This window comes from Lygodium microphyllum, unplaced genomic scaffold (assembly GCF_053477565.2).
Source record: "Lygodium microphyllum isolate KBCC unplaced genomic scaffold, Lygodium_microphyllum_v1.1.10 scaffold_42, whole genome shotgun sequence".
NCBI classification, from domain to species: Eukaryota; Viridiplantae; Streptophyta; class Polypodiopsida; order Schizaeales; family Lygodiaceae; genus Lygodium; species Lygodium microphyllum.
The window spans coordinates 979,095-1,000,341 of NW_028229525.1; the positions used below are offsets into that span (position 1 = coordinate 979,095).

Below are 21,247 nucleotides of genomic sequence, written 5' to 3' on the forward strand. Positions count from 1 at the left end.
CCTCCGGCTTATCACCTTTGTAAAAGTCTGTTGCCGGGTTCCAATTTGAGTAATGGCAACTAAACACGAGGGTTGCGCTCGTTGCGGGACTTAACCCAACACCTTACGGCACGAGCTGACGACAGCCATGCACCACCTGTATCCACGTTCCCGAAGGCACTCCTTTTTATCCATACCCTTGGGGTTATGCTTGTAGTTTAGTTCGTTCCTTTATTAGCCTTTCATGTCATTTTGGTTCCTTACGTTTGGCTTATTCCTTTACTAGCCTCCCATATTACCTTAGTTCTTTACTAAAGGCTTATTCCTTTATTAGCTTTCCATTTTACCTTAGTTCTTTACTAAAGGCTTATTCCTTTACTAGCTTTCCATTTTCCAATGCAAGTTTAGGGTCATGGTTTTCTGATGTTAGATTTAGTGTTTTTGCCTTAAGTCGTTATTTCAAGCTGTTCCCTAGTGTTTATGCTTTATTTTTACGTATGGTTTGCAATGCCAAAAGTTGGATTAGCAACACTAAAAGTTGGATTTGCAAAGCCAAAAGTTGAATTAGTGCAACGTTAAGATTAAGAGTTTCAGGCGGGTAATGGCAATTTTCTAGTTTTTGTATTTTCCGTATGGCTTGCAGTCATTATTTCAAACAATCTTGTATTGTATGGCTTGCAGTCGTTATTTCAAGCAATTTCCTAGTTTTTATGTTTGTAGTATGGGTTGCAACACTAAAAGTTGGACTTGCAAAGCCAAAAGTTGAATTAGTGCAACGTTAAGATTAAGAGTTTCAGGCCTTGAATCCCGTCAGCTAGCCTCGTATGTTTGGTTACGTTCCTTTCATTAGCTCCAATGCTCATCCTAATGAGAATAAGAAACGGTTAGTCCTTTTATTAGCTTTTTAGTTACAATTTATGTGTATTAAGATTTTTGTGTTAGGTTTGGAGGCAAGGAAAATCCGGTAAACTCATTTGAAAAGGCGTTATCGTTAACAACCATAATAGAAAAGCCAGCACTATCACAACCATCAGAAACAACGGATATGCTAGGAAAAGCAGTAAATGTAGTAGAAAAAGCATCAGATGTAGTAGAAAAAGCAACTACAAGTATGGTAGATGTAATGTCCAACTATCCCTGGTATTTGTAAAATTCAATGATTATAAACCTGGGTTGTTTCACTGGTGTATTGATGGCTATTTATCTATATAGTAAAAGAGATGGAGGTGGAGAAGGAGAAGGAGAATATGATGATAGTGATACTAATAATGGTGGGCTTAGTGCTATACCTAAAGCAAAAAGGATGATTTCGGAAGAAATGAGAATAAGAAAATAGGGTGCGATAATGGCAGACCCTCGTGATAACTACTCCTTTTCCTACCCGGGATTGAGGCCCCATAATAGGGAAGCACTCGGGTAGGTATTCCCGCTTTCAGAAGGCTTTGAAAGGCTTTCGAAGGCTTAGTACTTCCAGCTTTAAGCTTGCTTAAAGGCAGTAGCCTACGGAAGTTCTTCATTGAAAGAGAATGCCTTAAAGGTCTTCTTTCAAGGCCTCGCCAACGGTTCCAGAGCTTGGAATAAAGGCAGTAGCCTACGGGATTCCCTTTGAAGGCTCCTAAAGTTTAGGAATTCCAGCTTTTTTTCAAGGGCTTAGGCTAGGTATTCCAGCTTCTTGGGCAAGAAGGGCAGGGCTTGGTAGGGGATGCTGGCAATTTCGGGGTGATTGCCAAAGGCGTAGGAATGCTCACTAAGGGCTGGCACGGCACACAGAGGCTTAGCTTGCCGAAGTGCACAGAAGCACACGAGGCACACCGTGGGTGGACCTTCTGCTTTCAATCTATGTATTTGCTAGCCCAGCAGTGAGAGATCATTGACCTTAGTTTACTTGTGTTTCCCGTTACAGGGCTTAAAAGTTGCCACTGGAAACTGTCTACCGGCCAAGAATCACATTGTTCCTGCTGAGGGAATGGCTGGGCTAGCTGAGTGCCATAACACCTGTGCCGAACCGAACTTGCTGATGGAGATCGTATCAATTCGGCAAATAAACGTACCGTTCCATGGAACAGAAAACAACTGTCGAGTGGATTTCTAGCTCTCTAACCCATTCAATCCTAACTCTAAGATGGACCCTGGCGTTTGCTTGGGCAATGCCCGAGCCACTGAACCCGAAACTGCATGCAGTTCCGAGTCTATATTATCCCCAGCCAGGTCATTGCCCGGGGCACCGCTACATATGTTGGCAACCGGAAGTATTCATTTGCGAGCATATATGGCAGCTGGCTTTGACAAGCGCTGATTGTCCTTTTTCCGATAGCTTACTGTTCCGTGTGTGCCGATGGGTTGGAATGACTTGGTTCAGTGCCATGCGTAGTGGCATATGCCTTAGGTGCTGGATTATTGCACATCCGAACGAGACAGGCAGGACACTCGCCGAACGGACAGGCAGGGCACCTGCGTTGGAATTTCTGGCCGAACCCGAGGCCTCCCACGTATTAGGAGCCTTAGACTTAACCATAAGTCCAGCTTAGATACCCGTGTGGCATGTCTAATTCCTCGAGAACCAGCTCTGGTGGCAGGGTAGTCCACCCTAAAAACTCTTTAATAGTCCCTTTCAGGTCCCTTCTAGGGTTCGCTATGGTTGCAGAACCTCTGGGGAACCAGTCTTGGGTATACTGCCAAATCGTGGTAGGAAGTTGCGAATGGCCGTTGTACAGGGCACTTTCTCTGGAAGTACCTTGTAGTTCCCTTCTTAAATAGGCAGTATAGCATGTAACACGTTTTTTATCATATTTGCCGCTTTGCTAACAGTGCTGAGCAAAAAAAAGAAACCCTTAGCGATAACTTTATGGGGCTGTATGCGATAGAAAATATACGGATTACGAAACATGCCCGCCATAAATCAATTGCTTCGTCATCGTAGAGAAGCGAAACGTCACAAAACACGTACTTGAGCTTCGAATTAATGTCCTTAAAAGTTTGGAGTATGCCCACGTGTTTCAACAAGAACACCAAAAAAACCTAATCTGGCTTCATGTAAGATAGCTAAAGCACGTTCAAGCAATCGACGGAATATCATTGCTTACACCCTCGGCGAAGGTCATGATTTGTAGGAGCATCCCGTGGTTATGGTTAGAGGAGGTAGAGTAAAAGATCTGTCTGGTGTAAATCACCATCGCATCTGAGGAGTAAAAGATCCGTAAGGAGTGCCGGGTTGAAAATAAGGCAGATTCAAGTATGGTGTAAAAAGACCTAAAGCTTCAATACGAATAAACAAGTCAAATCAACAAATGGTGACTCTTTTTGTCCATCCTCCCTAAACTGGTCTAACTTATTGGAAATTGTATCAGAACGACCGGTAAAAAATCCAAAGACAAAGAGCCATCTGCCTTAATCCCATTGCAACTCTCCTTATGTACCTTCAACAGGGCTTTTGTCATTTAAAAGAGGCCGCAAGCAAAGCACATACAATTGTTCTAATAGATTCGGCTATGTTTGGAAATTGGATATTAGAGAAACAAGGTTGGTTAATAAACTAGTTTACTCCCTTATGACCGATGGTAAGAGAACATACTCTTATGCTATTGTTTTCCGGACCTTTTGTCCCCCTTTCCAAGCTAAACCTAATATTCATGTTATCACACTTTTAACTAATGCTATAGAAAACATTAAACCTACCTGCGAGGTCAAAAAAGTGAGAATCACAGGGACTACTCGTAACGTACCTAAGATTATTGCTAAAGAACGTTAAGAAACCCTAGCTTTTCGTTGGATCATAGAAGCAGCTGTCAAATGAAACACTATAAACGGAAACGGCTAGAGTTTGAGTAAATGTTCATCTGCCGAAATACCGGATGCTTATCATAAAAGGGGAAATGTTCGTAAAAAGAGAGATGACCTTTACGAACTAGCAGAAGCCAATAAAAGTTTCGTACATTATAGATGGTGGTGAACGATTAAAAATACGTAACGGGCCGGGGTAAAAAACTGTTAGACACTTTGGCAGCACACATCCCGGCAAAATCAATTCATTATTAATTCATCAGTGAACAATAAAAGAAAATTATTTCGGATTATTTGTTTCACACTTTGAAATAGATAATAATTCATTTTTGCCATAGCAGGCCAACTTTCTAACTATTTGACACTCGACTGAAGGGAAGAGGGAAAGGCAAAGTGCAACGATTTGAATGGCGTTCGACCCTTTATGCGATTGGAAAATTCCATGGCAATGGTTCCGCGAATTTGAAAAGTTACCGCCAGAATGGCCAGCCCGCGGATTCCGCAACTGCCATCGTTAACATTAGTAAAGCGAGTGATTGACCCATCATATCATCCAAATAAACAGAAAATACTGGAAAGTTCAAATTGACAGTCAATGGCATTGACCCAATTAACGTCGGCATGATAATGATATTTCTTTTATTTGGTAGAATTTCCCGAATACCTAAAAGAAAGAGAATCATGGAAAATGTCAAATATTTGACCAGATCCGTAAGACAAGGTCTTTTTTCGTTTCCTAAAAATCCGAGCATTGGTTCTTTGTACTCATGGCTGTTTCAGAAGTGAAGGGAAGGCAGGTAACCTTATATATTAAGCGAAAAGTGACCGAAGCATGAAATTGGTTCAGTTGAAAATAGTTTTCACTTGCTAGCCCTAAACAAAAGCAAAGCATTCCCTATGGTATATGATCTAATGACTTTCCGCATCCTACAGGATTTGAACCTGTGACCTTCAACTTAGAAGGTTGTTGCTCTATCCGATTGAGCTAAGGATGCTATGCATTATAAACACTTCTAGGTAAATATGACATACTTAAAATCTGTTCCGTTTCAAGGGGCTTTAGCCACTTCTTGATAATCCGCTCTCTGTAAACGAAAGGAGGTTTGAAGAAGTGGCACTTGGGCCTGACTATGATGTGCCCATAGCAAGCAGAAAACATATCCACGTTTATCTGGCAACACGTCGAATAGGACATGGTCCCTCAATTTAAACTCCGATTTGCTTTCAGTTTGTATATATAGGGGCCCAGAGCAACCAGCAAATTCACCTTAATGCGGCTGCTAGAGCACATCCTTAGGGAGACATGTTGTGCTCTGGATTTGCTTTGTCTCAACCATCGATTCGAGATGAGGGCAATACAAGATAAATATCTACTTATGTTTCCGGATATTCCGCCCGCTATTAATGGCGCCCAGTGTTCCATCCTAAGAAGACTAATCTCGGGAGATAAAATGACATGTAAAAGAAAAAATGGGGCAAACCCTAAACCAAGCACATGGCGATTCTATACAGGAGGCATGACCTGAAGCTTTACGATATATTTGGGTCAGACCTTTCTTTTTTTCGGTCATCTAACGAATGAAATCCGATTTCGGCGACGAAACAAGATCAAGTTCATGAGCTTATTTTCTTAGATCGAAACAAGCGTGCCCTCGGAGAGTACGGAAGGCTATTCGAGTAATCAGCGCTTTAGTGTTCGCGAGCTCTTTTAGCATCGAGGACAGTGTTTCTTCAACAAGAAAAGAATGAGTTTAGGATTCGACAGTTTAGATGGTATGAGAATTGGTTTAAACTTTAAACCAGATATCACGATATATGGAATAAAGATTAAGACAGTACAATGAATAGTATGATAAACAGGATGTTAGCCATCTGGTAGTTTTATTCAAAAAGATCGGGGCGAGAAGGGTTCAACTCCATTTTCTCCGGATGCAAGACTCAAACTTAAATAATAATTTTACGTGCTATCGCTGGCTTTCGCGCATACTAAGCAAATCACCTTAAGGCGCTATTGGAATAATCTTTTTTCTGCGAGATTGGATGGCACCTTAACTGGATCCGTGATAGATTTTATTTGATGGTTAAATCGTTGATTTTGATGGCCTAGCTAAAATGATGCCATTCTTGCTGTTTACTATTAAAGTCATATAAGCTGGCACACCTCTTGACGGAATTGCTTTGCCTTGGTTCATCACCTTGCTAGATTGTCTAGCCTGGTATGTTAAGGCAAGATGGGCGATTCGCTTAGATCACCTAGCGGCAATGTCAGGCCTGCTAAAGGACACGTTTTTATCCTCATTCATTTCACTTCCTCTCCTCTCCCCAGGGGATTAAAACACGTGGCTACGAACCATGCTGTCGAGGGTTCGAATCTCTTTTGTTTCAGATTATGTTATTTGGTAAACGTGCCCGTAAGGATAACCATAAAGTGAATAAAGATAAAAGAGGCCGGAATGAACGGCAAACAAAGGTAAAAGATCTTAAAGTCACAACGCATCGGTTTCAATTCCTTTTCCCTTTGAAAAGAAAACCTTTTTATTTCAAAACGATTTTTTCGGGTATTGGATAAATAGAAAGATATATGAAGAAAATTAATATGAAACTAGCTTATTGGATATACGCTGGCCCTGCAAACCCATATTAGTACTTTAAGAGTAGCCAGTTCCTTTAAAAATGTACATGCTTCCCTTAAAAACATTTCAATGTAATGCGTTTTATGGCATTTTCGACAACGTTTAGTTATTGCATGTTATAGCTTTAAATATGTTGTTTTTGCCTAAAAAAATAGGATATGGCTCGTCAATACTTGGCCATTCTATGGCTCGTCAGTACCTTGTGTTTTATAACTTTAACCACGTTATTCTTTAGGCTAAAGTTATTTAGTTTCAAATAGGATATGACATGTCAACACTTTGCCATTAATGTGTTTTATGGCATTTTCACTAATACCTTGTTTTCTAAAAAAGGTAAGTTCTTGCATTCTATGGCGTTTAGTTTTTGCGTTTTATGGCTTTAAATATTAAGTTCTTGCCGGCAAGAAATAGGATATGACTTGCCAGCACTTTGCCGGCACATGTGAAGTAATTGTTTCAAGGACTTTGATGGCAAAACGATTGATTAGTGCATCCGTTACCAATACTTATATGAAACAAATCTATACAAACCTTTCAAAGCAATGCTAGTTTATTTTTTTTATCTTCTATTCGATTGGTAATGACTGTTTCTTTATGCAAGAAAACGGATGTTGGCTAACGACACTATAAGAAAACCGCTTGCCAAAGAGCTTTAGCGTATCAACGACAAAACGTCACTTAACTGAATAGGAGTCAATAATTTATTATGTCTTCTATATCAACCTAAAATCGATTTCTAACAATAAAACGTTTTATCATCGGCAAGGCCAAAGGCCCACTAACTAAGGACCAGTCTAATCGTTGATTCTTATAGCACTGAAGAACTTATTGTTTGAAAAACGCCATAAAACGCAAAAACGTTAGCCATAGAACACAAGAACGACAAGGTGTTTGGAAAGCACCATATCCTGGAACGCAAAAACGACAAGGTGCTTAAAAAGCTAATTATGCTTGCTTTTATCATGCTCGCATCCATTATGCTATTTATTTTATTAACTGTTGAATTGATTTGGCATAAAGTGCGTTTTATCATCCAATTCTCTCAACAAGGTCAATATTGCACTGCTTTAATATTTATACAAATGTTCTCATAGACTTAAGTAAATTACTATTTTTTAACATTCTTTAATAAGTTGAATATGGATTAGATCTTCTTACTTGTTTCAGATGATAAAATAGAATATCTAATACGGATATAGTTACTAAAGGTACAATAATATATAATAATCAATTCCGTGTTGAATGCTCGTGATATGCTAAATGAGGCCGATTTGGTTCTTAATGGTGTCCTCTACTCAATGCTTAGATGGTTTAATAAACCGACAACAATTTCACATATATTGAGAATAGCCAGTAAACAAATAAACACATGCCCAAAAAACATACAAAAGTAATAAAGCAAATGCCTTAGCACACTTATTTACTGTCAAATCTTAGAACTATTTAAACATTAGCAACTAACGAATCCTCAGCCAGGATTTTGATCATAAAATATAAGGCCAGGTGCCTGCCTATAAGTCCCTTTCGTCTAATGGTTAGGACATCGTCTTTTCATGTCGAAAACACGAGTTCGATTCTCGTAGGGGATAAGAAAGGCGAAACATTTTACGTGGTTTCGTATATAAATTTTTGCCTTTCCTAAGATTGGTGGTCTGAACTTGCCAAAATCAACTGTCAATTGCAAATCAATGATTCCAATTAACTCAACAGCCAAGGTGCAAAGAGAGCCAGCGAAAATAGCTTAATGGTAAAGTATAGCCTTGCCAAGGCTGGGGTTGAGGGTTCGAATCCCTTTTTTCGCTATAGAAGCCACAAAAAGGTGACACATCTGCTTTTGAGGCTTATCAGTTCGTTATTTCAAAGGTGAGCTTTACATTTCTGTCTCTCCCCTGCAAACTCATGTAAAGTTATTCTAGTAAACTTAAGCTATTACGAATCATTCTTCTTGATCACAGAGATCTCCTTTATTATCCCACAATGCAACGTTATCATTGATGTTTTGTTTTATTGCAAACTTAAAGTAGATTACATTAAATGATAACTTAAAACTATTAAGCAATGCAATGCGTTGCTTTAGCTGATATTCCTTTTATTGCTACTTTAAAAATTACAGTAATTTCAATGTATTATGGAAAGCAACAAAAAATGGAGATGACGTTAAGTCAGCATGCTTTTGTAGCTCTTTGTAATTTAGGCTATAGCCTGCGTCAAGACAAAAGATCGTAACCTGGCAAGCAAAAAGGCTGCAATTTGAAATTTTTGCCCTCAGTAATCGCAATCAATTTTGGTCGACCATACGGCCAATGGAAAAGGTCAAGCGGAGCCCGTAACTGTCAAAGCTTTGCTAGAGGTTTGCCAAGCCATTTAGTTACTTGCTAGAAAGGATTCCTATAGTTTAGTTTCCACAGAAACCCTTATGTTAGTTGTTGTGTTCAATAAAGCGTAACATAGTGATTGTCTTTACACAAGCAAAAAAAGATAACTGAGCTTAAAAAAAAGGAATCTATTAACCAGTGTTATCCAAAATAGATGTGATGAGAAAAAAAAGAAATCAATTAGGCCCCCATCCCAGCCAATATGACCTATTTGTTTTTCTTTTGTGTTGCATGTAATTTACAAAAACCTGTGTTGGTTGATTATTGATGGCTCATAATCTTGCCAAAAAATGGATGGATGTCTGAGCGGTTTAAAGAGTCGGTCTTGAAAACCGAAGTATTCTTTTGAATACCGGGGGTTCGAATCCCTCTTCATCCGTAAGTATGGTTAGAAGTTAGCATTTTTATGTAGTATGTTTTTCATCCCTCTAACTTGATTGGGAAAGCTAGCTTTTTAAGAGCCAAGCCAAATCGCTTTGCCACCATTCGACACTGCATCCCCTGAAACCACGACTCAAGAGCAATCGAGTAACGATAACAAGCTGCTTGGCAATCAAACGGGTGAAAGGAACATTTTGGGAGGTCCATCAGCATGTGGACCACCATAAACCCAATCCCGGCAACCTGAATACCTTTAGGCATTTGATTACACTGCTTTCTGCGACTAAGTGTATACGTAAAAAACCAATATAAGCGGAGACGTACGACCCAGGGACGCCCTCGCGACTCTTTATCTCTAGCAATATTGTAGCACATGCGTCGCCTAGAGATAACGGGGCATGCTGATTTGACGTCATCTCATCTTCCTCCGGCTTATCACCTTTGTAAAAGTCTGTTGCCAGGTTCTAAAAATGGTAATGGCAACGGCAACATGGGACTCAACCCAACACCTATAGGCACGAGCTGTCGGCAACGTCTATTCAAATCAAAAAGGTATTTTTGCTTGGGCTATCGTTAATCGACTTTTTTCAAAGATAAGCAACGTCTTCAATACAATAAGGTAAGCTTAGCCTTTTCGCTTTCAATGGTATTTTGCGCTTTTTAAATGGTAAGCTTTAAAGTAAATCATACTTAGAAATCGCGAACCCGTGACGTGACGAAAATGCAATAACTAAACGGCAAGGTGTTTAGAAATCGCTATATCCTACGTGAGAACGCAAAGACTAAACTTTTCAGCATGCAATAATTAGAAATATAATGTTAAGACGCAAGGTATTGGCAAAAACATAATGTTGGAACACAAAAACTTACTTACTTACAATAAGGTGCTTATAAAACGTAATATTGAAATGTTTTGAAGGGCCAATCCTTTTGTCATGTCCCTCATTCGTTATGCTATTTTTATTTATTTTTTATAGACTTTCTTGCTTGCTTTGCTTTACTTTGTTTTGCTCTGCTTTGCAAAGCAAAGCTTTGAGGAGCTTTAGCGTATTGACTAAAAGAAGAGGGGCTTCAGCCACTCGACTGAAGGGAAGAGGGAAAGGCAAAGTGCAACGATTTGAATGGCGTTCGACCCTTTATGCGATTGGAAAATTCCAAACGTTGGATCCCTAAAAAGAAAAGTTACCACTTACTTAGCCAGCCATCGTTCCTTCAGTCCCTATCACCCATTACTCTTTGTAATTGCGGGCGCTAGCCCCACTTACTTGGCTGCATCGTATGAATATGGATTGAATAATCCATCAGGCGTAAACTCCAAAGTAGATAAGATTGCTTCTTATCCCCCTTTCCACATCGCGCTTCATCGCCTAAAGTGCCGGATGAAGTGCTGGTCTGATTTTAGGGGCGTGGTCATCTCGTCTAGGAAGCTATGGATGCCCTCATCGATAGCATACGTGGGCAACTATGTCAATAACAGACCTTACAAACAAAAAAGTCGTCTTTGTTGCGCGATTTTATGGGAATCTGGATTGCGGGTCGTGGGTCCATCTTTTTTGTTACACCAATGTGGATTACCGAGTGATTCGTAATCTGACCTCTCGCTTGCAATCTGGTCATCCCATAAGGCGGCAGAATCGATGGAGTGACATAGATTAGGTATTCAAGCTAACTTTCTGACGCGCCATTCGCTTACATCCATTGGTTTGTGATCCGGGGACTGTCCATGTATCGAAGCGGCTCGTTATCCTAATTTATTTTATCTAACACGATCTGGTTCCCGTACTGACCCAAGATATGCTTTTCAGTATTCACGCATTGACTATTGGGAAGGATTTCTAAAACCTAAGACCGAAAGTCCTTTTGCTTGCAAGTCACAAGTTTTCAGGGCCAAACAACTGAAACGAATCGATTATCACAAGAAACTGTGGCTTCGGTGGAATACGGACCCGGGCCCAAAGAATCATGAAGTTTGTTTCGTTTTCTAACATTAAGTGGCTATTTGGATAGCCACGTCCAGCTCCAATGAAAACTAGGAAAGAGAGACAACCATTTAATAACTCATAGGGGTAGAACTCACAGACAGGGCACCTCTTAGCAGCGCCAAGAGTAGGCAAGTAGCGGAATCAATTGAACCGCTTCGTCTCAGCGAGCTACCTCGAAACGCTTTACTAACTAGAGATTGCCTTTTTTTGTCTGTTAAGTAAGTCAAGAAACCTCCGTCTCATATTGGCAAGAATCAGGACAGAGAGATCGGATTCAATGCTAACAGATGCAAAATGAATTAACAATCTTTAGAGATAACGTAATAATAATTGGCAATGATTTCTTTTATGGTTTAGGTAGCTCAGTTGGTTAGAGCAAAGGACTGAAAATCCTTGGGTCAGTGGTTCAAATCCACTTCTAAACATAGCGAATTATTAGATTGAAATCTCTGGACAATTATATACTAAATGCAATTAAACCCGCAGCTTATGAGTCTTAGCTAAAGCTACAGAGCTCTCTATTTGTTTGATCCTAACATTAATCTTATTTTGATATTATTTGCAAACGATGCCAAAAGTGATCATTTCATTTTATTGCCTAAGTCTCGGACCTTACACCGGGTAGGTCCTTAACCCTTCCGCCCTGAATAGAGGCCTTTTATGATGAAATGTTCCGGCTACAAGTCAGTGGACATGCAGGAAGAATTGCTCAATATGCATTAGCTCTTGAACGTTTATGGCATTGAAGAAGAGAGAAACGCAAATCAAAGAAAAAATGAGATTGTTTAAAGCTAGAACAACAAAATAACCATCCTGGAAAGAAGAATTACCGACTATTATACTAAATTGTCAGTGGATGAGACCGGTTGAGTGATAACGGTCGGGGATGGAACTGCACGTGTTTATGGATTGAACAAAACTTAAGCAGTGGAAACGGTAGAATTTGCCAGTTTAAGGTGTCAAAGGAATGGCTTCGAACCGGGTTCAAATCCTATAAACGAATCATAGTTGTGCTTTGTTTGCTGTTTGGATTCGCCTTACCTGCTTATGCTTTTATAGCACAAGATTTTACCACCCACTTTATACCCATCACCAATATATTGCTGGGTTTATCATGGTAGGGGCCATATTCTTCATTAGGGATTATGATCCGGAACAAAACAAAGACAATGTATTGTCAAGAATGTTGGAGCATAAAGAAGCAATAATATCCCATTTAAGTTGGGCTAGCTTATTTCTAGGTTTCCACACTCTAGGTCTTTACGTACATAACGATGTCATGCTAGCCTTTGGAACTCCAGAAAAACAGATTCTTATTGAGCCCGTTTTTGCATTTGCATTATTGAAAAAGAAATATGGTTACGGATCTTTCTTAACTTTACAAAATACTTTAACCACCAAAGAATATTTGCTGAAAAAATAAAAGCTTTAGATAAAAGCCAATTTAAGCAACAAACTTGCAATTCACTCCAAGATACTAATTCAAATAATAGCTATAAGAAATGCAAACAAAAGAAACCGCATAATCCGGTTAATGATCATGATTGCAGGGACAAAGATAATGGTAAAAAAAAACAACCAGATTAATAAATATATATTATCATAGCACGCTAACTAAAAGGCATTAGCGCATTGATTATGGCTTTCAGCATCGAGGTGCTAAACCTTCCCTAAGATGTTTTGATCAGCTTGTTATCCCACAGAGTCACTCTTATCCTAAGAGTGACGGCTCTTCCACTTGGTTAGCACCGTTAAATCATAGCAGGCCAACTTTCTAACTATTTGACTGATAAGTATTGCAATCAATCTCCCGCACTCTTTGGCTGATTCCTGTCTCTGCATGTTTTCGTTACTTTCTATCTAAAAGGCCTACGCGCCAATCGCTTGCCATCGCTGCATATTGCTTTGCCAGGCCAGACAATGCAGCTGATCGCGAATATGGCTTATCGCATGCCATAGCAAAGACTGGCTATATCGCATTGATTATGTTTGTTTTCTGCGATCATAATATTTTTTATAGGTCTGGAGATCATAACATTTTTTATAGGTCTAGCAAGTGTCATAAAGCAGCAATCCGGCTAATTCATTTTATTTTGGGCAAGCGGGTGCCTTCGTGGTTAAGATTTTAGGGCGTCGAAACGGATTTTGGAACCTATTTACATTTTCTATGAAAGGAACGGTCAACGAGCCCGCCGGTACGGACGCCATTAAGAGGACCCCCAATAATTTATTGGGAACTGTACGAAGTATTTGAAAGACAGGGAAAAAGTACCATTCGGGTAATATTTCCAATGGAGTCGCAAAAGGATTTGCTGGTTCACCAATCATTGATGGTTCCGGAACCGCAAGACCCACAGTACATGCAAACGTCCCTAAAATGACTACTGGAAAAATATATAATGGGTCGAGTCCATTTATTAGCTTTTTCTAGTGCAGAAAACTTGTAATTCCTTACTATCTGGCATAATTGTCTTGTTTCATCCTGAATATGAAGTTAGTTGCAACAGGTTGCTGGAGGCAGCAAAAATAGTACAGGTTGCCAGGCTAAAGGATTGGTTCATTTTTTTTTTCAAGCCAATAAACTTATTTTTAGTGAAACTATTCATAATTCTGCGACTGGAGAGCAACCAACAAAGAAAGATGGAGATCCGGCATTATGGCGCGTGATCCTCCTAACCCTAGATAAAAGGTGGAAAGCGAGGATAAAGTGCTTTAGTTAAGTGTCATTGCTTATGACGTTATTGCTGTAGCCTCAAGGAGGTTTGGCCATTGCTTCAACCTTCCCGAATTCCTGCAGATTCGGGTCGTTTTCCGCCACCGGAACGTCTTGAAATAATTCCCATATGGTGCGGGAGACTCAATTGATCTAGACTCAGAAGCTGGGATTTGACCCTTTCCATCGATCGGTTGGGCCAAAGCATTTACTGGCTTAAAGGCCTAAGAAAGAATTACTAACTGGTATTTGCGCAATTTTTCCCGTTGCTTTTACGGAACCCCCTTCCTGTATGGTCGAACCATCGCCCATCAGTACTTAGCCAACATTATCAGATTCTAAATTCAAAGCGATGCCTACTGTACCATCTTCAGATTCTACCAATTCTCCAGCCATTACTTTGTTCGAACCATGAATGCGGGCTATTCCATCTCCCACTTAAGGTACAGTGCCAGTATTAACAATTTCCATTTCTGGGGATCGGATGGGTCAAAAACAGCTAATTCGTATAAAGCCATTGAACCCGCAATACTGGCCGGAAACGGCGAGCAGACAGTCTTTGATTCATAGCAGTGCAGCTCTTGACGTACGGGGCTTTCCCTTACTTTGTTTCCGGAGTACAGTAGCTAAAGAGTGCAGTATTTGACTATTTATTAGGCATTTCCTTCGACCGGAAAAGTGGCCATTGGTTCACGATACGAATACTGTTCTAGGGATGTCGCTAATAGTTTCTGCTAGACAGAAGTACTGTTTTGAACGGGCTGGCTCAGCAGCAACTCCTGGTACTGTAGCCGTGGGAACGACGGTTCGGTACTCGTTGCTGTGACTGAGCCTAGGGGTTGTCTTTCATAACAATAGCAAGTTCGTAACTGATAGGTGCAAATAGGGTTGTGTTTATACAAGTTCGACAAAAAAGGAAAAGCAATGAATCCTTTGGTTTCCGGTAGATGGAAGATCTGCATGAGCGATACAAGAATTCTTGTATAATAACAATCGATTAATAAGAACCTATTCGGCCAATCCAAACGGGTTGCGCCATAGCAATCTTTGTTGTAAAAAAAAAATTCGCTCTAAACCCATCTGGCCATATTTCTTTTTTTTAATAAAAAGGTCATTTGACATCAATTTTGTAAGATAAGGTGAATATTTTGGTCAAAACTGGCTTTGAATAAAGGTTACGAGAACTGGCTTTAAATAAGGATACAAGAACTGGCTTTGAATAAAGGTTACGAGAACTGGCTTTGAATAAGGATATATTCAATTAATATTATCTAATTGAATATTTTCAGTTTGAGTAGATACTGTATTTGTTTCTATAGACTCAAATAAAAATGGTCTTTCTTGATTACATTATTAACCATTTCTGGAACATCTATATTTTCAATAGATTTACCTCTTGATACACGATCAGATATCCTTAATAAATTTTAAGAAATTATTATCAATTCTTTCTTCTATTTGATATAAATTATTTGTTGTATTTCTTAAATTATTCAAAGAATATCCATAAACATCAGAAACAGACCGCAGAGCTTAAGTAAGTCTTTGCTATACCTAAGTATTTTAAAGAAAAATTGAAAATATGGATCCATTGCTTAGAAATTTGAGAGAATATCAGACATTGAAGAACTCTTTCGACGCTCATCTTAATCATATTATATACCTTACTGAAAACGATAACAGCACGGGAAGGGAAGCTTTGGCGAGACCCTTAAATGAATTACATCAGGTAATATTACCTAATCTAAGAGATTATTTATCCAAGGGTTCCCCTTATGGTGAACCTTTTACTGGATTTGTAAGGAAAGCCAATTTATGCATTCGTAAATACCATGAAATGGGGGATAATTATTATCCGCAGACAGTCAAACAGCTACTGCCTTTATTAAGAGATACCCAACAAACGTCTGATGCTTGCATACAGCAGCTAATCTATATATGGCCTAGCATTTGTAGTACGTTAGAGCCGTCTGTGGTGGCAGAAGAATTGGTTAATTTTTGTTGGGAGTGACAATCTGGCATTGAAACACCGCTGGATCTAAATCTCTCCCCTCCAGACCCGGTTTCCAATGACCAAATTGGTGAGGGGAATGGTTAGGATGGCCCGGCAGGATCATTAGAAAAATCCGATGCCCTTTTTCTTTCTGTTCTGCGCATCGGCAAGCCGGGCTCTGCAGTATTATCGTGGAACAATAGGTTCGCCACCAGTTGCCTGCTTTCAAGGATAATAAAAAGTGTAGGAAATGGCAGCAGGCTGGCCTGGCTAGCAAGGCACGAGATGGAAAATCAACCAGGCTGGCTGCATCGCTCATGCACCTATCTTGTTGGTTTGGAAATGTCTTGAAAAAAGGAGCTTTGTCTCCGAAGTCAAGATTTGTTATTCAGCACCTAAAAAAACAAAGATTATCGGCTGCTGGCTGCCAAGAGTTGGTATAGAAATTGCTATAAACATGGGTGCAGAGCCCTCATCCTGCCATTCTATTTACTTAATTTTCTATCCTTCCTTTTTCCCGACCTCACTTTGTTTTATTGAAAGAAAAAGGGTCAAGAAGTTCTTTTTCATATTGAGCAACCTGTGTTTTTCTTTCTGCGTACGGCCCTGTTTTTAACGGGATTGTCCCCAGATTTGCAATTGAACTGCTTGTTCATGGTTTTTTTTGTTTTGTAGGAAAAACTAGATCAGTATTGAATCCAAATCTATGATATACTAATTTAGCTTGCGACATGGCCTCTTCACCGAGTTTCTGTTGAGTAGCCTGGATCTGCTTTACGGTGGGCGCCCTATTCTTTGCTTTAAAGCCGTAATTTCTGTATTGGTCAAGGGTTTAATTCCATTACAGTTAGGTGTACAGGCAGCGTAGTAACCAAGACAACCGTAAAATAAGGTAGCTGCCAATTGATTAGCATTTAATGGCTTAATCGGGGTTCGGGATGGATTCGGCCGGGGTGAGAACCGGCGTGTTAGCATTAACAATCATGCTCTCATCTTTCAAATCAGTCGTTACGGGGTCAATGAGCTAGCTTGTAGCTATGAGAAGGATTTCCTAAGAACGAGGTTCCGGAGGACCTTAAAGTGGGAACAAGAGCCGGTGGGATCCTGGACTGTTTAAGTGTTGGTTTTCCTGGCGTATTTTTGTTTGGGTTGACGTTAGCCAATCGAGGTTCCTACCGAACTTGACCTGCTTTCATCTCAAGACTCGACCCGCTTTATTTCTCGTTGAAGGCTGAAACACTCGACTGCAACAAAGGGAGAGAAGCTTTCACGACTTCCCACGGTATGGCCATTATTCTTAGAAACAGCTGGTTTCACCGTTATGAGCCAGTTATTGAAAAAGCGTTCTTTTCATTAACTTATTCTGTGTTTAACATTCGAACTAATACACCATATGGACGCATCAAGATGACAACGGATAGAAGACTTTGGGATAGCAATGCAGCGGAAACCACAAAAAAAAGATTTTAAGATAACAATGCAACAAAAACCACAAAGGATAACTAACAAACGAATGGATGCAATAAAATCATGATAAAAAGTTAATTTATGATTCTGCTTTTATGGTATAGAATTAACAACATACTTTTCTAGTTTATGTTTTTGCGGATAAATAAATTTGATCAATTTATACTTTAATGTACTTTTGCTTATCTTACATCATATAGGTTCACTTTTTTTTTAAAAAAAGTGAGCAGTTACACTTCATCCAATTAAGCTAGGCATTAGAAGATCTTCGCTAATTGTTTCTTTACACTATGTAGCTCATATCCGATCAGATACTATTATCTGCTGAATTGGGTGCTCGAGAGAAAAGGGACTTGAACCCTTAACCAATGGTTTTGGAGACCAGTGTTCTACCATGTTAAACTATTCCCCCAACATCCAACCACAAGGACAGCTACAAGATCTTCTGTAACGATTAATTGGTTTAAGACCACTTCACTTAGTAGTTTGAAATTAAGAAACTTATGCTCGCTGTGCAAGCAAATAACTTTATGTTATTTTTGCTACAGGTAATGTTTTCAAAAACAGATGTCCCTAAACGTATATAAATAACCCATTGATTCCATTTTTTATGAGACAGAAAGGAAATGAAGTAGATCCTTTACAAGTTCTATCGACACGGATGATTAATCTATTGCAATAACAAAGAAGAGATAAAATAATAAGGGATTGAATCGTCAATGGATAGGGATATTCTAGTTTCATTCGGCACTTCTCTCAGACCGACCACAAAGGAATCGAATGTGGTTGTTTGCTTTTAGTAGCTTATTTCGGAGTGTTGGGAGGAAGTCTTTAATTTATAACAAAACCCTTTTTGTTTCACTTGGTTTCCATGCGTGCGTATGTGCCATATTTAAGGTATCTGCTGAAATCTCTTTTCTATGCCTCAATTGGTATAAATGGTTTGCGTATCCTTAGCTAATTTACAAAATAAAAAATCTGGCAACTGACGAAAACAACACAATTAATTTTGTAATTGCATCAGGAAATAGTTTTTTTACAATCATATCTTAAGTTTTTATGTTAACAAAAACCAGGCTACTGTAAAAAGATCTAAGCAAGCTAAAAGATGTAAAACGAGAATGGGAACTAAAATAGCTTGGAGAAAATTAAAAGGAGGATAGGAAAAAGTTTCAAGAAACAATAACACATTAACAGAAAAAATAGTAGCTACAGTAAATTAAAAACTAATTGCAACGCCAAAGCCAATAACTTTAAAGTAAGCAGCATCCTTTGCTACTCACTTAGTCCTTAATGTAAACCTCGTTTCATAAAAAACCAAAAATTAAATACATAATAAGGTAATAGTAATAAAACTTACATAAGTGCTTCAGTTAAACCAGAAGCAAAGTGCCCGAAACTAAGCAAACAATCCAGCCATTAAATCAGGGCAATAAGTTCAATAACAGACCTGGCTATTGTGGGATCTTGAATGGCGAAAAAGACCTGTTAACTTCTTTCGCTTTGCTAGGAAAGGATTTGATTCGATTGACAGAACGCTATTTTCTTTTTTTCTTTAAAGCTTGTTCCTATATACTTTCATTAGAATGGTTATCTGACAGTATAGTCAATTATGGCCAATTTTAAGTGCAAGATTTGGCGAAATACAAGGAATGGATGTCTGAGCGATCTTGAAAATCAAGGTATTTGTAAAAAGACCAAAAGTTCAAATCCTTCTCCATTCACAATTATGCTGCATACAAATAAGTTGGCATTCTCATGCAGTTTGTCCTTTACTCCTAAGAGTGCTTTGCGTCGTTTATGAACGAAGTTATCTTTTCTAAAGGCTTACATAGCGTTTTCTTTCTTAATAGGCTAACAAACGAGTCAGTCAAGGAGACTGAGATAGTATTTCAACTTTTCTGGCAGCGCTGGCGCGTGGGACGAGACATTAACTTTTTTTTTGTTTAAAGCGCTGGTCCTATCTAATGAACAAAAGTTTAGGTTCTTATTAGCTATTACTGCATAGATAGCCTGCGGATATGGTGAAATTGGTAGACACGCTAGGTTTAGGTTCTGGTGGCTTTAGTCATGAAGGTTCAAATCCTTCTATCCGTAATGGTTTAAGTCATTAAACTATGTAGATTTATTGAACAAAATCATATGAACTTTCTGAGATGAACGCTCATCTTTGCCTCAATGGCATGTTCTGGTCCTCTACATACCGATGTTAAATCAGTTCAATCCAACAGCAGAAGACAGTAACAAAAATTTACTTGCAGAAAATAAGATCGGCCAGCTAATCAACAAAAGTAATGTCGACAATAATAAGGCTAGCAAAGCTGGTTTTTTACAACGTATATTTGCAAATAAGCAAGAATAAGGCCTAAAAGCTGGTTTTTCCAACGTGTATCCGGGAGCATTACAATCTATCCGTACTCTCGTTTCCACTTATTTACCTTACTTTATCGCCATATAAACATTTTTAATAAAATGGCACAAACACAAAATTTCACGAGGTTGCCTTCGGTTCTAATAATGCAAACCAAACACCATAAAAGCCTTCTGCCTAACTTCTCAACCGGTACATCTACAAGGACAGAACGTGCTTTCAGTGAACTCATGAGGCCTAGGCGTAACTAAAATGTGTTTATAGTAACAGAGAGTGCTTTAAATGCGTTAGCGCTGTTAGAAACGAAACAGAACTTATTTCTGTGGACAAGAGCTAAACACTTTACATAATCGGTGCATTTGTACTTATGACTTTCTGCTTAAATGTTACAATGGCGGGCAATAATTTGAAAACGAGAATTCGGCTTTATTACTAGTCTGTATTTTTCTTGTAATGGAAGCCAAAAAAAAAAGGTTTACCTAAACTTCTAATACTGACAAATCTTATTTACATTCGGATTTTTATTTCTATTTTTTATTAAGCGAAATGAAAGCTAGGCACTTTCGCTTTCAGCAACCCTAGCCAATCTATTTGTCTGACTAAGGCTAGAAGCTTTATATGCACTCAGAGCCCTTTTGAATGAAACACTGTTGCTTTCCGTATCGTTTTTGCCGGCGCAATAAATGCTATTGCATTTTTGCGAACCTTTTACCTCGAAACGAGTCTAAAAATAAGCTTGTCCTTTTCTCTGTCCGCTAGCTCGCCAGCAAACTTTCATGAATATCGGAAATAGAGGAAAAAGGGCAAAGGAATATAAGCGAAATTTACGCGCGAGTTGCTTTTATTTGCCATTTTAATTTTCAGTGTTTTGAGTTCGGGATGAATATCGATGTACGATGAGGAAATATCGGTTGTCGTTCGTCTAGTGGGTTTTGTTCTCTTTTGTTAAAATACTTTAAGCAACTTTGTTAAAACCACTTCCGAGGCAAGAAGCGAAGCCATTTAAACAGATTTGTAGCATTTTCTTACTATTTAGGAAACTTTATGGTTTGAATCCAAGGAATAACATGAACTATTATTGTCTGGCTTGCGTTCAAATACAGAAATGATTGCGCAATCATTTCTAAATGAGATGATAAAACATTGTGCACCGCTATATGAACAAACGGTATATGCTTTGTTGCATTAAAAAATGGAACTTTAGTTGAAAGCACCGGTAGCTATTCAAGAGCATTCCTGCCTTTGAGAATGAGACAAAATAGTAAGTTGTTTTCGCTTTCCAGTGGGTGCAGAATTTGCCAGCTTTCCTGGCCAACCTAGCATAGTTTTTTCCATAGAAAATAAGTAATTTGTTAGCTGACATTTGCTTGCTGTAAAAGAAAAGCAGAATGAAAAAAATCACTCTATTAAACTAATAATAGGCACAACAAAGGAACAGACAAATCATTATGCAAATATATATTTTATAGAAATCAGCTATGGACGAGAATGATCCCTATTTTCTATCGATTGTTGATTTGGGTTATATGGGCGGGGCAGGATCTCTTCAAGTCCTCCCCTTCCCCCTGATGGA

The 21,247-nt window shown here is 39.0% G+C and overlaps 3 non-coding genes across 3 annotated transcripts; 2 read left to right on the forward strand and 1 right to left on the reverse strand.

Annotated features, from left to right (window-relative positions):
* Nucleotides 1-4,680: 4,680 nt before the first annotated feature.
* Nucleotides 4,681-4,754, reverse strand: TRNAR-UCU (transfer RNA arginine (anticodon UCU)). Its single transcript has one exon. It is a non-coding gene; the product is annotated as a tRNA-Arg (tRNA).
* A 4,305-nt stretch (nucleotides 4,755-9,059) lies between these two features.
* TRNAS-UGA (transfer RNA serine (anticodon UGA)) lies at nucleotides 9,060-9,146 on the forward strand. The gene has a single exon. It is a non-coding gene; the product is annotated as a tRNA-Ser (tRNA).
* A 2,335-nt stretch (nucleotides 9,147-11,481) lies between these two features.
* TRNAF-GAA (transfer RNA phenylalanine (anticodon GAA)) lies at nucleotides 11,482-11,555 on the forward strand. The gene has a single exon. It is a non-coding gene; the product is annotated as a tRNA-Phe (tRNA).
* The last annotated feature ends 9,692 nt before the right edge of the window (nucleotides 11,556-21,247 follow it).